Genomic DNA, 11,631 nt, shown 5'->3' with positions numbered 1-11,631 from the left:
TTCTCTCTTTTTTTATGTTATAGATGCAAATATCTTCTAGTTAATGTTAAATGGCCAAAAAAATTCGTCAGAATTTGGGCAGAAATTTTAAAAAATTACTATTTTTTTATTTTAAAATAAATTGATTTTTTTTTTATTTTTTAGTTAAAAGGGTAAAAATATTTAAAAGATAAAATAACATAGTTAAAATATCATTCTAATCAAATTTTCTGGCCAAAAATATTTTTCCTTTCTTTTTTTCTTCAGGAAAGAAGAATATGTATTTCCTCCGTCCACTATTAATTGTCATACATTTCATTTTTAGAGTCAAATTATAAAAATTTTGATTAATATTTTAGGATATATTTTTTCATCATATTAATATGTAAAAAATTGCAATGTATAATACTTTTCGTATAGTTTTTGAATATCTAATTTTTTTTGTTTAAAAAATTGAATTAATATAATTTAATTTAATTTTGAAACTAAGTCAAATTGACTTTCAAAAATCGCATGACAAATAAAAATGGACGATGAAATATTTGAGAGTGGTTTATGTAGAGATGTTGGTTTTTTAGCAAGTTTAAGTGAAACTGTTAGGAAATTTGGCCAATTCTGTGGTAGATTTGAGTCTAAATTTGGACTAAGATTAACATTTCTAATGAATGGTTTGAGGTATGGTTTCTTGTAATTTAGTGTCATGAAAAGGACGTGTGGGGGAGTGATGTATTTTATGGGTAGTTGTGATTTATAGTTCCAAGACTCTGTTGTCTTACATCCCACTATAATACTTTTTCTTTTTAGTCGTCATAATTTCTTTTTAGATTTAAATAATTCAAGACTTTTTTAATAATATTCTCTTCATTTTATATTAAGTTAATTTTTGAAGTGTTTCATACCTTTTAAAAAAAGTAGATTAAGACATAAATTATATCTAGTTTTCATTTTTACCCTTATTAATTATTATCAAATTTAGAGCTGTCAATATGGACTGGTCCATTCTATCCGGGTAGGGCTGACAAGGGGACGAGACGAAGGGGGACGGGACGGGACAGGGGACGCCTTGGCCAGGATTAGGTAGACAAAAATTTGTCCCATCCCGTCCCACTATATATACGGGATGGGACGGGGTTTGGCGGGACGGGATGGGACGGGACATGGGATTTTTATTTTTTTTTATATTTATTTATTTGTATTGAAATTATATGTTATTGAATAGCATTTTTAGTTTATTTAGTTTTCAATAACATTTTTAGCTAATAAAAAATGCTTAAGTTTTCAAATTTCAAATTTCAAGTTTAAGTTTCAAAATTTTCAAAATTTGAGAAGTTCAAATTTGTATTTTAAATATTTTAAAAGAATTTAACTTGAAATTTCAAATGTCAAATTTCAATTTTTAAATTAAGTATTTTAAAGTTAGTATTTTAAAATTAAAATTAAAATGCAAGACAATAGTTATATAAAAAAGACTTGAATAAAGCCTTCAAATTTATTCAATAAAATATAATTGCAACTTAGAACTTAGAAGTTACAATTTACAAATATTAGTGGAGTAACTAATCTACGCTGCCACCTTCTAGGAAAAGTTCTCATATGTAAAACTAATATTTGTTACAAATATTATATGAGTAACTAATTTACGCAACCACCTTCTAGGAACCACTATTAGTTCTCAGATGTAATCTAATATTTATATTCTTCTTTAAAATTCAATTCTAATTGTCGCATCATATTGACGGTAACATCCTCCGGTGTTGGCAAACTTGCTAGAAACTCTTGTGACTCTAATTCATCATCACTAGATCCAATTACAGCATTAATCCAAGCTTCTTGTTTGAAACTTAACCTTGGCAAATTATAATTTCTCCTCTCGGCGTTGACTCAGTCACTAATAAAACTGATGTTTTCAAACTTTCTTCCGTCAACGAATGTCTATGATCACCAATTTGAAACCTTGCCGCACTAAAAAAAGCCTCTGATGCAACTGATGAAGCTTGAATAGCTAGAACATCACGAACCATTTTGCTCAAAATTGGAAATGCAACGCTCCGCCTCCTCCACCATGCTAATAAATCTTCATTGCCATCTTTGTCTTCCACTGTTTCTAAAGATTGATTAAGATATTCTTCAAAATCATCACGGTTAGTAGAATTAAGACCAAGAAAACCTTGCATATAACTTGAAATTCAAGTTTTACTTTGAGGATTAGAAGTTTGACCAACTTCTTCTTGAGTATTTCCTGTAGTTCTATATTTTTCATACAAAATTTTTGCTTCTACTTTTATGCTAGACTTACACATTTCACAAGTTGAAATTTTTTTCGATAAAATTTCTAAAGTATCATAAAAAGTGTCAACAAGTCCCTACACACCTCGTAATTTATAGTCATGATGAAGTAAAGTAGCAGTTAAATAAATTTGAGGAATAGGAAAAAAAAAAATTAAAATTTTTCAATCATACCTTCAATTGCAACTCTAAATTTTTCAAATTTTTTGTGTTTAGAAAATTGAATTGAAATAGCACAAATATTTATTAATACTGATGAAATAGTAGGATAATAAATTCCAGAAAGCATGATTGTAGCATCATAAAAAAATCTTAAAAATTCTAATAGTTCATTAGTTTCTTCCTAATCTTCTTCACAAATTCTATCTAATGGGTCAGCATTATAAGCATTAAATACTATTTGTACGGGTCTTTCATATTCGTAAGCAACTAAAAGCATTTTGTAAAAAGAATTCCACCTTGTTTTAATATGTCTTGGAATTTTTCTTGGTGGCAAATCACATAGTACACAATGCTCATTAAATTTCCTAATTCTAGCAACTCTATGAACATAAAAAATTCAGGCAACAACATATTCAATTTTCATACAACCACAATCAAATAATGAAATAACATCTTGTACAACTAAATTTAATACATATGCAACACATCTAACATGAAAAGCTTTAACATCAATTGGACATAATCTAACTTTTAACATACTAGCAGCGTTTGTATTATTAGATGCATTATCTAATGCGACAGACATTACCTTATCTATAAGCATGTAATAATCTAGAACACTCAAAATATTTGAAGCTGAATATGCACTACTTTTTTTTCTCTACACATTCTTTATAACTTAAGATTCTTTTTTGCAAATTTCAGTTATGATCAATCCAATGTGCTGTAACAGTTAAATAATCATGTCCATTAACACTACGACCCATGTCCGAAGTTATAGACACTCTACAATCTAATATGCTAAATATACAACGAAGATATTGACAATGTTTACCTTGATATACAAAAACATCAGATTTAACAGTATTTCTTGAAAAAATCTCTATAAGTAGGATTATAAGTTTGTTGAATATATTCAATAAAACCGGGATGTGAAGAAAAACTATAAGGCAAACCATAAACAGAAACCATTTTAGCTAAATTTTTGCGATATCTTTCCTTGTTATATTTACGTTGTGTTAGTGGACCACTGGGGTTAGAAGGATCTAATGTTCCTTGAACCATGTTAGAAGCCCCTACCGATTCATTAACATTTAATATCAAAATCATTAACTGAAATTCTTTTTTTTCTATCGGCTAATGCTTTAGCTTCTTTATATTGAATCGGCACACAAGATAACAAATGTCTATTTAAGCTCCCCCGTCCCACCTTGACCTCCACCGTGTTTATGTTTAAAAGGTTGCTTACACTTATTACAAATAGCAATAGAGTTTTCCTTATCTAAAGTCATAAATTGCCACACAACAGAAGTTTTAGGGCGTTGATACTTCACCTTCTCCCTTGTAGAAGGTATAAGGGTAGGCGTCCACAATTTTGCTCCGTTAAATTTGCAGTTTCATTTGAAACTTTTGTCACCAGACTAGTAGGTGTATATTCTAATTCCTCTTCTCCCGAACCAAATTCTACTTCTTCACTTGAATTTCATCAAGATAAGGATTAATATTACCATAAATTCGTTCTAAAATTTCATAACCGAGTTGAACATTTGAATCAATATCATAAGAAGTATCATCAACATAAGTAGAATCATTTGTATTAAATCTAACTCTAGACATTGATTTAGAAGAAGTACCACCACATTTACTCTTTTTTTTCCTTACTACTTTTTTTATTAAAATTAAATAATTTACTAATGCCACTTGGTTCTTTCTCTTTCCTTTACCAATATCTTTTTGCTAGAACTCATATTTAATTATATGTAAAGTGTAATATAAAAATAACAATAACAAAAATTAATGACGAAAATAAAACATAAATATTATGAAAAGAGTGTACCAAACGTCTGCGTTAATAGCAGATGTTATAACCGATTCTTGAAGCTTGTAATTTGTTGTAACTTGTAATTTGGAACTCCAATACTTGATAGCAAATATAAGAATTATATATATTATGATATAATATGAAAATTTAGAATTGAAATATATGTATTATGATATAATATGAGACTTAAATGGAATAAAAAAATTGAGACATAAGATTGAGAGGATATAGAAAATAGATGAGAGAATAGATGATTTTGTAAGAAATAATAAGGGATAAAGGGGTATTTATAATATTAAAAAATGGGTTAAAGTGTATTTATTATAGCTCGAGAATTTAAATTAAAATATTAAAAGTAAGGGGCTGGTAGGGGGTGTTGGCGAAGTGAAAAAGGTGAATAAATCAGTTGGGGAAGGGGGGGGGGGGCAACAGTCGTTGCCCCAATGGTCTCCAACGGATAAATTAAAAGAAAAAAAAATAGGGGATCCCGCGAAACCGATCGGTTCAGCCGGGCCGAGACGGGGCCGGGTTGACCGGGACCAAAGGGTGAACCGGCACCTAACCGGTCCCCTATCCCGAAGTCCCTCCAACCTGCGAGAATTGACGGACCGGGTCCGGCAAGCCAATCGCGGGCCGGGGCGGGCCGACCCGGTCCCCCTGCCAGCCCTATATCCGGGCCAACCCATACATACTTTAAAATTTGACGGGCAAGGCTGGGCTAGCCCATTTTTTGTGTGGGCCAAAAAATAATCGGCCCAGCCCACAAGTACGTGGGCTACGGGATTTGCTGCCCCGGCCTTATTTTCTTAAAAAAAATTTATAATTTTTTAAATTAAATTATAATTTAAAAATTATTATCATAAATATCGACGAGACAATATTACATGGTGTTAGTGTTACTATTTGTTAATCAAATACACAAATAAAATTATCTTTATAATATTTATTAAGTTTGATTTCAAGTAAAATCATAAATAGCTAAATATACATATTAATCTAATTGTTTTCCAATGATCATAATAAAACACAAAAACTATGACAATATTCCATAGGCTATGACCTATGTAGTGATTCCCTAGAAATTTTAGGAATTTTTTATTTTATGTAGTACATATTTTATAAACATAATTTGTAATTAAATTGTAATTTTTAAACTTTAAACAGATTTTGAGTTTAGACTCTTGTTATTTTTAATATTGTGTTTTATTTTTATTTGGCCCACGGGCCGACCCTATCCATATTTCTCAAACCCCACAAATCGACAAGCTTATTTAGGCCTGGCTAAAAAGCATTTTTATTAAATGGGCTCAAAAAATTGTAGCCCAACCCTATCAAATCATGGGTTAGGCCAGGCCGGCCCAACGGGCATAGCCCATATTGACGGCTCTAGTCAAATTTATGATTAAAATAACTAAATATTAATTAATCGCTGATTTCAATACTAACTAACGAATGATAAAATTGGAAGAACACTCTAAAAGTAGTCTTGAAAACTGAACAATTAAGTTAATTTGAAAAATAGAAAATGACTAAAAAATTAACTTAATATGGAATGGAGGGAGTAGTGTTTCTTCTTTTCTAAAGTAGTATTCTAAAACAAATGAGAAGTGTGAAATACTCGCTCTGTCCTTAATTACTTGTTCACTTTTTCTTTTTTAGTTGTTCCTAATTACTTGTCCATTTTGACAAAATTGAGTACTTCGACAAAAGTAGAACTTTTTGAAACTCTTAAGTTTTTAATTCATTCACTTCAGAATTAATAGGGATAAAATGGTAAACTCGATATGTCAATAATTGTTTTCTTAATAGGTGTGTCAATTCAAAAGTGGACAAGTAATTAAGGACGGAGAGAGTAATATTATAGTGTATAGTAGTGAAAGAGAGAATTGAGACAAAAAAAAATATTTCAAGTCTTCAACTATATTCACTATACAATAGAGAATATTTAAATGTTGAAGGAGAGTGTTCTTTTTGTGAAGCTTTGAACTTTTTAATTAATCTAGAGTTGCTTGAGTTGTACAATGTTATTGTGTTGTTGTATCATGAAAACGACAAGTCAAGAGATATATTGCTTGATCGGTGTAGATTATGATGCAGTGAGCTTGAATCTCCTTAAAGAGAGTGAGATATCCGCGACTCAGTATAAAGATTTATTTATTCATTTTTATTATTTTATTTTCAACTATAATTTATTTTATTTGTGATATATAACACCAACACTATTCATATACATTATCTCAACTAGTTGTTCTTTTTTTTTTTGGTAAAAAATAATTTATTACAAAAGATTTTCAATTTTTTAAATATGATTTAAAAAGTTTTTAAAAACATAATTAGATCTTTTTATGATTTACTAGCTATAAAATAATAACGGAACACACATTTGAGAATATGAGGGACTAATATCTTTCACATGATAAATTTGTAATGGTATATTTAGGGGTGTTTATGAACATTGACATGAAAGAGAAAGGAAAACTAGTTGCTATTGGTTAAAGAGTGAATAATAGCCCACCAAATTGAGTATTTTATACTTTGCAGGCACATGTACAAAACAATATAGAAAGTGATAATTGACTGATCTATGAAAAATCATTCAATATTGAGAAACCAATTATACCAAAGAGCAAATATTATAATTGAAAATATATAGAAGATAAAATTCATTAAAGATAAGAATTTTACAATCTTTCAAGTTCTTAATATATGTGACAATATCAAATTTCTAATAGGCCTAACCCATCGGTGGCCCCTTAAAGTTGACACGAAGTTTCACTTAGGCACCTCAAGTGGGCGATGTTCATTTTAGACACCTTATGTAGGGTCTCGTTGTGTCATTTTGACACTCTTTTGCCAATCAACAAAAATATATGAGGTATGAGTATTGCACTCGCGAATGACGTGTAAAGTGGTGAATTAAATGACGATATTTATCAATTTTTTGTCAAAAACAATTTGTAGATAATGAATTTTGAGTAAAAATATAAAGTAACCAATGACACGTGAAATTTTGCCCAAATAATTTTTTTTTAAAAATAAAATTAAATCAATAAAATCCCCCAATGATCCCCCCCCCCCTCCTAAATTTCTTCTCCAAAAACACATACCCATTTGCAGAAACACCTGCCCCCCCACCCCCTGTCTTCTCCAAATATCCCTACTCATTTGTGGAAAGATCTGCACATACCCCGGTCCCCCAGCTCCATGTCTTTTTTGCTAAAACATTTAGGCACCAACATACTCAAGTTAATTAAGGAGGAGGTGACAAATAAGTGTTGAAATTAAAATTGGTGACAAAAAAGGACTGACCAAGACCAACTCTTTTTTAATTAGTGATTACGATAATTGGAGTCTAAAATGTAATATTTAAAACTTCTATACTTTTAAAAATATTCAAAATAAACCAATTTCTAATTGTGTTTCTTTATCATTCAATTGCTGCGAACAAGTATCGGTCGTTAGGGTTCATCCTCGTCTGTCGTCTTCGCTTGTGGTCTTCGTCTGTCGTCTTCTTCGTCATCTCCGTCATCTACCCTCAAGGTAACACTCTTTTCTTTTCTTTCATTGTTAGGATTTTGAGAGTGTAAAGGTTGAAATCCATTGGGTTGTTTTTGTTTATAATTTTTTGAGTTATTTTTTGTCCAAGTTATCACCTGCATTGCTAAAAAGATTTCTGGAGTTCATTGAGAGTTCTCTATTTAAAAATATTTGTAATGCTGAATTTATGAAAATTCTGCTGATTTTTATTTTTATGCCTATGAATGAGAAGTAAGCCTTTCATTTACTTAATTTAGAGAAATTAGAGAGCTAAAGGACAATATTGTTGGTGTTAGGTTAATGTTTAATATATTCTGAACGATAATGGTGTTCTGGGATTCGTTAGAGTTTGGATAGCTTATAGAATCCAGGGACATGGAAGATGAGTAGGGATAAGAGAATCACGACTCACAAATTACATAGCAAGAAGCCTACAATCACCAGGAATCAGTGTAAATTTAGCATTAAAAGAACATTGGAAGCAAATAGACAATGAGAGATATTGACCAACTAGTGGGGATTAAGATTTAGTTGTTGATGTTGCACTTAAATTAGGTTCAGGTAGGTCAAGTGTGGGATTTTTAATGGAACTCTAAATAACAATTGAAAGCTATGAACTTGTAAAAGTTGAAGAATTTTGCGAGTGAAAAGCAGCAGTTGCTACATTTATAATTGTTTACCCTATTTCTTTATGTGGTTTTGAAACTAACTTTCAAAATTATCTAAATTATAATGAATTGTCTTTTTATTATTACATTTTGATTTTATTGTTTTTATATGTAGATTGTGCATCCATGACTCCAAGGAAAAAATGAACAGCTCCTACTAAAAAGTATGAAAGGCGAATCAAAACACAAAGACAAAGAGAAGAAGAAGCACTAGAAAACAAAAATTTGGAAAAATCTATAGGAGAAGAAGAAGAAGGAGAACATGAAATAGATGTTTCTTCTACAAATGTAGAAAGAGATGATAGAGCAGTTGAGGAGGAACAAGATGATATAGCCATTCCATAAAAGGAGACATCTCCTATTGTTGAGTCTTCTCCGCTCAGTCCTTCACCCGATAACTTCATTGTGAAGTCGATTAGGTATGCAAATTACAATTTGGAGTCAATGATTGATAGGTATCTAAACTTAAGAAGTTCTTTAACTGTTAAGTCGGGGTTACGTAAGTTTTCTAAAATTAGAACGATTTTAGAAAAACAAAAATTGGTAAAGTTCTTTCGATCTACTATTTTCGAAAATTACTTACAACTTGAAGATACTCGTATAAGATTTCAAATGAGTTTAGTCGACCAACTTCTTCGCCGTCAAATTTATAGCCATCGAAAAAAAGAAACTTGGATAAATTATAGTGGCATGCCGATTTGTTTTGGAATGAAGGAGTTTGCTATCATCACCGGCTTAAATTGCCATAATGAAGAAGTGTATGATGGTGAAATATGTCAACTAAGACAAAAATGAGACGAAAAGAAATTCTTGAGGTTGTGGGAAGGAGTTGCAAGAGAAATGAGTTGATTGAACATCTCCAAACCAAAAATCTTAGTAAAGATGTAAAAAAATCAGTGTTTACTTTATTAAAGTTCATAGCTTTCTTTGTGGAAAAGATGTGAATACAAATATTCTAAAAAAGTGGATTTTGCACTCGGCCAATAGAAAAGCATTTTCTGCTTATCTATGGGGTCGTATTAGCTATGATACTATAATTAAGCATCTATTGAAAGCGGTGAAGACTATTGATGAGAAGACTACCAATCTTTATGGTTTTCCATGGGCCTTTATAGTAAATTTTATTTTATTTTAGTTCATATATATATTTTATTTATTTCATTATTTTTGGGTGCTTCCAATTATTTTGATTTCTTTTTGTGGTTATTTTATGTAGTGTTGGGCATTTGAGGTTGTTCCTTTCCTCCAAAAGAAATATAAGGTGTTTTCGAAACAAGTGTCTTCACCGAGGATTTTTCGATGGCTTTTGGCGACTAATAACGAATCAGTTAACATTAATGAGTTGTTTGATCCCCATCAGGACTCGATAAGCATTATTCTTTAAACATTTTTAGTTAAAGTGAAATTGTTGTTGCTTTTCTGTTTTTGTTGTAGCCTTTTCGACAAGTGTTTTATTTGTTTAATTAGTTGTTGTCAATTGTTGAAGTTATTACAACAATTGTTGGAACAATTAGAACAACTGGTATATAATAATATTTAAATGCAGTAATTGCTTTATCACATTTTAATTATTATTATTTTTACATGGAAATTGTGCATCCATGGATAATTCCTACATCTAGTGAAATGGAAATGAAATATTTCACTAAGTTTGTGCCTAAGAAATTAACCAAGGATGATAAGATTGAAAAAGCTTGAGATGGATTTGAATGGTGTTGTGGCTATAAAAAGAGACATCATAATTGGTGAGCATAATCTTGATGTAGGAGGTGGAGGAGCATCTTCTCCAATTGTTGAGAGAGTTTTTAGTGGTGTTGGTGATGGAGGAGGAGGAGATATTACTCCAAATGTTGATAGATGTACTGATGGTGTTGATGTCGAAAGAGGAGAAGACTTCGGTGATATTAGTGGTGGTTTTGGAGTAGAAACATCTTCTCCGATCGATGAGAATGTTCCTTGTCTTCAAGAAACTCCATCCACTAAGGAGACGATAGATTTATTGAATGCCAGAGTAGAGTCTTTAGAGAAAACTATCGTCACCATGAATGCTAAGATTGAGTCTTTAGAGAAAGTTATCGTCACCATGAAGTCTAAGAGAGGTATTAGGCCATCATCAAAGATCTCTTATCCATATACTCCCGAATATGTTAAAAGAACAAAGAGACAAATTTCGGAGGCATAGTCAAGTGCTAGAAAAAAGAAAAAGGGAAAAGTGAATGAGACATTATCGAAAAATAATTTGTGTCCGGAAATAGTAAAGGTAAAATTATATTCTAATCATCTTTCTAAGATTTATCTTGTGTTATATATATTTCATTTTTACATGTGAAATTCATTTTTTTTAATATTATAGATGAAGGGGCTGATATTGCAGATGAAGGGGTTGATTCGAATTTAAAAAGGAGTTGAAAGAGTGATGAAGAAGGGATTGCTTGTGAATATGCATTTTTATCACTATTTTGCTACACTTTTAATTCACTTTTGTTGTACATTAGTAAATATGATATTTTGAAATTGATGAATTGAAGGAGCTGCTTGTGGATATGCATTTTTACCACTATTTTGCTATACTTTTAATTCACTTTGTTGTACATTAGTGAATATGGTATTTTGAAATTGACGAATTGAAGGGGCTGCTTGTGGATATGCATTTTTACCACTATTTTGCTACACTTTTAATTCACTTTTGTTGTACATTAGTGAATGTGGTATTTTGAATTTGATGAATTGATAATTTAATCGAAAAAAAGGATTGTGATGTTGTTAGTGAACTAGTTGAAGGTGAGGATTTGACTCATCCAATTGTTGAAATTCTCTACAGCAATTAAACAAGTTGTTGTATTTTTTACAGCAATTAAGCAAATTGTTGTACTTTTCATAGCAATTGCTGCAATTTTCTACATCAATTTAACAAGTTGTTGTCTTGTTTTACAATAATTGATTAAATTTCTACAACAAGCTGGAAAATTATTGTACTTTTCATAGCAGTTGCTGAACTTTTCTACAACAAGTAAGAAAGTTGTTGTACTTTATATAACAATTGCTAAAATTGTCTTTAACAAGTAAGCAAATTAATTGTTTATTGGTTGTAACACTCATATTTAATATAAATAGAGTAGTGTTGATTTAATTTAAAAATAAATTATATATTAGATAGTGATGTTGTATAATGAGATA

This window comes from Solanum tuberosum, unplaced genomic scaffold, assembly GCF_000226075.1.
Source record: "Solanum tuberosum cultivar DM 1-3 516 R44 unplaced genomic scaffold, SolTub_3.0 scf00647, whole genome shotgun sequence".
NCBI lineage: Eukaryota > Viridiplantae > Streptophyta > Magnoliopsida > Solanales > Solanaceae > Solanum > Solanum tuberosum.
This window is presented reverse-complemented; position numbering follows the sequence as displayed.